This window comes from Fringilla coelebs, assembly GCF_963513975.1.
Source record: "Fringilla coelebs genome assembly, chromosome: 20".
Classification (NCBI taxonomy): Eukaryota; Metazoa; Chordata; class Aves; order Passeriformes; family Fringillidae; genus Fringilla; species Fringilla coelebs.
In genome coordinates this window covers 6,327,253-6,333,477 of record NC_140046.1, presented here as the reverse complement: position 1 = coordinate 6,333,477, position 6,225 = coordinate 6,327,253, and positions in this window count along the sequence as shown.

Sequence of the window (6,225 nt, the reverse complement as noted above, 5' to 3'; positions counted from 1 at the left end):
AGAGAAAGAGTCAGGATCAGTGCCTGCCCTGCTTCCCCTCTCACCCCATGACAGTGAGGGGACCCTGCAAGGACCTGAGGGTAAAATTGGTACAATTGGAAAGCGGGTTGATGGGGACAGTGACTAGATGTCTCTGCACCTTGCTTCAAAAGCAAGGCTGGGGCTACTTCTGTTACTGTGACAAGAGGGCTGGTTCCTGGGAAAGAGAGGAGGATGCTCTGCTCCAGCCTTATACTGGAAAATACTGGCCAAGGGTGGGTCTGTGGGGCCTAGGAGCAGGACATGGATGCCATGAACCTCATTGTGAGCCAGTGTGGGTTTGGAGCACAGACAGGTATCCATCCTCACAGTCCTCTAGGGACCCAAAGACCTCAGATATCCCCTTGCATTTCCCAGCTGCACTGGCTGGTTTGGTTGCAGTGGTGGGACATCCTGATGTCTGGCTCAGGCAGTAAAAACTTGCTGATGCTGTTGGGCCATGGCCTAGCACTCTTTGGCTATGGCCTGGCATCCTCTGGCATAGCCCAGTGTGGTCTGCAAGGGGAGATGAGGATCCCCACCACCCTCTGCCACTCTGCCTTCTCCCTGCTCCTTCACCTTCACATGTCTCTGCCTCCTCTTTCCACCACACAGTCAATGTGTCCTCACTTGGCTCCAAAAATAACCCCTGGAAGAGGACAACTGTTCCCAAGCAGCATTGCTGTGCTGAGGCTCTGGCTGATGCTCCCTGAGCCTGAGGGAGGAGATGCTCCCAAATCTCCTGGATCAACCAGACAGACACAGCCCTGTCTCAGCGCCCTCGGGCCATCGGCGCATGGCTGAGCACCCATTCCTCGCTGTCCCTGTTGTCCTGCCCTGCCCCAGCTCCCCTGCCCAGCACTCCAGCCCACTCCTGAGCATGGGATGCTCCCACTGGAGATCTGCTGCCTTAACCGTCAGCTCCACCAGGCTGCAGAGGCACCACCCTGCCTTTACAGGGGCCCTGCACAAAGAGAAACGATCAGGAGCAAAGGCAGAGCATCCTGCCTCACTCTCCAAGCTGGATTTGGGCTTGGAGAAGCAGCTTTTGCCAGAAAGACACTTCTCTGAGGTGTTTCTATCCCATGGATCCTGCTGGAGAAGCTTTTCCAAGGATGGCTGATGCCTGAATGTCATGTCCTATGCAGGAAGCAGCCAATCCTTGGGTGGCTGGCACGCACTGCCTATGGACGATGGGGCAAACACTGGCCCAGGGAAGGAGGCATCCCTCAGCCCAGTAGAAGTAGGAAGGGCAGATGGACCATGGACTGATCCCCAGTTTCAAGCCCAGGAAAGGTTTGCCACTCCCAGTGTGCCATTCCACCAGGATACCAGGCAGTTCAGAGCTTCCCATGGCCATGCCAGTTGGGACAGAGCTAAGGTGGGAATGCAGATCAGCCATGAGAGGCTTTGATGAGGTTTCTTTGCTGTTGGAGAAGAGAAAATACCTCAGAGCCCTCCCTGGGGTGGTGAGGCCAGAAGGTATCTCTCACCCCACAGCATCCCCACAGGACATCCCTGACTTTCCTGCTGCCACTGGCTGCCCCACACAGTCATTTATCTCCCGACGAGCCTGCCCAGGGAGGACAGCAGCTGAGTGCTTAATTACAAGGCCTTTTTTCTTTCTTTTTTCCCCCCTGTTACTACCATGCAGAGAGAAGCCAGCAGCCTTTATTTCCACAGAGGCAGTGGTGCAGCAGGAGCCAGCCAGGGCTCTGCACTCCTGGATGCTCATGCCTGCACCTGGAGTGTCCCCCCTTTGAAACCCCATGACACCCCACAGCCCTGCTCAGCCCTCCCTGCCCACCCTGAACCCAGCCCCCCTCCATATCCCAGGATGGCTCCAGGCTGGAGAACAGAGAGATGCTGCAGAAAAACCTGCCCTGGGGGCTCCTCCCCCTCTTTCTCCCATCAGGACATGAAGCCAAAAACCTGGAAGGAAGCTAGAGAAAGGGGGAAGCTCCTTACTTAGAAACCTTTCCCCACAGAGGGGCTCAGGGAAGGAGAGAGAAAAGGAGAAGATGCTTTCTGCAGCAGCCTGTGCTTGCTTGTCCCCAGTGGGAATTCATTTTATCCTGAGCCCAGCAGTGGATAAATTCACTGCTGAAAAACCTTGAGAGTGTGTGGGATATAGAGCTGGGCAGGTAGATGGAGACAAACTGGCAGCTGGATGGGTACCTGTGAGAGAAGGCTGCATTGTGGGGGAGGCATGCAGATCCACCAGGAAATGCTCCCTGAAATGTTCCCATGAAAAGGAGGGAGCTGGAGAAATCCCCTTGCACCTGGGGCCAGGAAGGTGGAGCTGGACTGGGGGTGGAAGTGGTACTGCATCCCAGTGTCCCTTCAGCCTGGAGCAATGTGGGAGCTGCCACCAGCCCCCTGCCTCAGCCACAGCACGGGCAGGGAATCAAAGGAATGGGAAAAACCCACTCCCAACCCTCCCCCCAGCTCTCCAAAGGTGCCCCAGGCAAATCTCTGGGTGCCAAACAGAGCCAGCCCTACACTGCTGGTGACAATGGGGACAAGGCATCAGGGCAGAGGGAGCCCATGTCCCCCGGCTGGGTCTGTGCTCTCCCTGCCCCACGAGGAGAGCCCCAGCGATGCCCTGCACTCACAAGGGACAGCTCAGGGACACAGTGTGGCTGCCACCACCATGACCTCAATCCATTGGCCACCACACAGGGACCACCTGGCTCTGCCAGCACCAAAATCAGCACCAAACCCATCAGCACAGCCCTGGCCAAACAGCAGTGGTTTCCCACCAGGCTCGGAGCTACCCTGATAATAAAGATGATGGTTAAATATTTCATTATCTGCAGTAATTACCCACAAAACATCAATCATTGGCAGCCACTGCCTGGCTGCCTTGCCCAGAGGGAGAGGAGGCATCCTGGGGTGAGCTCTGTGTCTCCACACACTCCCAAAGGCTGCAGGATGTAGCTGGGGACAACCCCTGGCATCCATTCCCACCTCCCAAATTCCCTTACTGCTGCCCAGGAGGGACCCTGGCACCATGGGCTGGAGCTGCTGGGGAGACTCCTGAGCAAATCCCTCTTTTCCCATATTAACCAGGCATTCACCCACGTATTTTGGGATCTTGATCCTCCTCCTACGTGCCACCTTGGGCCTTGGGGAGGTCAATCCAGCTTTTCAGCTAGCAAGTGCTTTCTGATACCTGGATTAGAGCTTCTGGAAGTGTTCAGAGATGTCCCATCCTCCATCTTCATCCTCCATCCCTATCTTCAATCTCATTCTCAAATTCCATCCTCATCCCTCATCCTCCTCTTCATCCCCTTCCTCATCATCCTCCCCATCCACCATCCTCATCCCCATTCTCCATCCCCATCCCTATTCTCTATTCTCCTCCATCCCCATATACCATCTTCATCCCTCTTTTCCATTCTCCTCCTCCTCACCCTCCACCACCACCCTCCAAGCCATGCCCAGGTCTCTCCCTCCCTCCCCAGCCATGCTGAATCACACCCAGGGTGTGGAGGACCTGGACACCCGCAGTACCAGCTCAGAGACTGCCAGGACAGACAGAAGGACAGACACACCGCACTGTGCCCCTGTCACACAGCCAGGACAGGCCCTGCCAGCTCGGGGTGTGAGGCCCAGCCTCGCCATCCTGCCAGGGTTTGGGGCTGCTGGTCTCCAGCCAAGCTCTGAATGGAACTCACTCCCTCTGAGCTGGGGTAGCCCAAGGATGTGACTGTCCCCATGTCCTGGCCTTGGGGCTGTCCCAGCCGGGCTTTGTCCAGCTGGATTCAGAACTCCAGCCCGAAAGCAAAGAAGCAAAATGAGGGGGCAAAGGGCGTTATTTCACCAAACTGCTTTGGCCCTTTTATTTCCCAGCCCAGAACAAGCCCCTTCCCAGGCAGCTCTGCCGAGATCCCCCCTTGGGCCCGGCTCAGCCCCCGGCGCTGAGCAGCCGCCGCAGGGCCCTGCCGCCGTACTGCGGCTGGAGCCGCTTCCCGGGGGGAGCGGGGACGGCAGCGGGGAGCCGGCGGTGCCTGGATGCTCTCCCGGGTGCCTGGATGCTCTCCCGGCGTCTCTCCCTCGCTAGGGAAAGGCGGCAGCGGTCCCCGGGCATGCTGCCCCCTCCCCGTGTCTCGGTGCTAATTAAAGCCGCCTCCGGCCGGTGCTCCATTAATTCTCGCCACATCCAGCTGCACCAGCCGGGGCGGCCGTGAGCACCCGAGTGCGGGATGCGGGCACGGGATGTGGGCACAGAGCCCAGGACGGCGGCTCCCTGGACCACTCGTGCACTGAGCATGCCAGAGCTCGGCCCCAACAGGCCAGCGACAGCCCAGATGAGGTGAGGATGCTCCAGTCACTCCGGAGAGGCTGAGAGGGGTGGCCCCCATGGTTCTCCTGCCTGTTGGGATGATCTCATCAGGACACACGACCACTGACTGAAACCATAACCCTGTCCCCAAGCAGGCACAGCCCCATCCCAGGCTGCTTTCTGTCTGTGCTCTGGCGACAGCTAGGAGAAGATCTTTTTTTTCAGGACACAAAATATGCCAGAACACCATGGCCAGGCAGCCAGCCTCCTCTGAACACCCAGCTGGAGTTACAAGGAGGAAAAGTCCGGGGTTGCTGCCATTAATTGGGCTGACCTTCTCCGGAGCTGCCTTCCAGTGCCAAAAACTGTGAGTCAGACCTTCAAGAAGGAGGGAAAAAGGCAAATGTAGCTTTAAAAGTGCAGCCATTCTAGGGCTCGTTAGCGCTGCCCTCCGGCCCCAAGGCATAGGGATGATGCCCCTGGGAAGGGGCAGTGGGAATGGTTTGATGACAGCTGTCCCAGTGCTTCCATCCCTATTTCCCCAAGCCCAGGGCATCTTTTCCTAGAGCTGCCTGAACAGAATTTGACACCTCACAGACTTGAAAGCAATTAGTAAAGAATATATGGATGCTGGCTGGGGGGTCAGGAGCTGCAGATGCATGTGCATACCTACGTCTATGCAGATATATATATACACATATATATATAAAAATACATATATATTTTAAAATAGATGAGGAGGCTGGTGGAGAAGCTAAACAGTTGCTAAGCAACTGGGCTCCTTCCTGGCTTGGAAATATGGGGATGGGGGAGCCAGGGTTGGGGACTGGTCCTACACCGGACAAGCATCACACAGGGGTGTGGGCACAGAGATCCCCTGGAGATGATCCAGGGAAAAGGCTACAATGGAGGGTGAGGAGCCGGGATTAACTCCTGTCCCCAAAATGCTGCATCTGAAGCCCCCCCAGCCTGAACCCCTTGGGCTGTTGGTTGTTGGGAAGCTCCATTCTCAGCTCTGGCTGGAGAAGAGCTGGTGGGAAAAGGGGTCACCCCATGATAGGGAGGGAGCCCCACGCAGTGACCCCATTCCTGAATCAGGGATGAGGAAAAGGAGCAGCACATCCACGTGGTAACAGCAATCCCCCCATGCTGAGTGGAGAGGCAGCAGATCCAGCTGATTGGCTTTCCTATGGGATCCCCAGCCCCATACCCTTTTGGCCACACTTCCCTCATCCCCTTAGGAATGCCCTGCCAGACCTTCCTCAAACAGGAGGTGCTTAAACAAGGAATGGGGATGGAGAAGGGGAACAGCCACCCCAGGTTGTGCATCTTGGGGCTATTTGCTTTGCTGGCCAAGGAGTCAGGAGGAGGTACAGTCAGCCCGAGGCCCATCACCTCTCTGAGGAAGGGGAGTAATAACACTACTACAAATAAAAGCAATTATTGAGCACATGGAGGAGCGGGGGGATGACTGTCACAATGAGGTCACCTTCCCCAATGGGGACACAATCCCAGTGAACAACCCCTGGAGCTGAGCCCTGCAGGTAGAGGGGGGTCACAGCCAGTGCAGGGGGAGCATCCAGCTGGGAATCCCCCCCACAACCCCCCCCCACCGTGGCTGGCTGGGTGGTTGTGTAACGGGAGGAGCTATTCCGGGGTTTGAGCACATTATATAAGCCACGGGCCACCTGGCCGGGGAAAACGGGAGCTGGGAGACAGGAAGGAGGAGGAGGAGGAGAAAGGGCTCTGGGGATTGGGGACCCCCCACATCCGGCAGACCCTCAGCATAAGCACCAACCCCACAGGGTGACCTGCGCCCTGCAGGCATCCCCTGCACAGAGATACGGGCTGAGCACCCTCTGCTCCCTCTTCCAGCAGCCTCCAGGACCCGCTGCCACACACCCACCCACAACTGGATC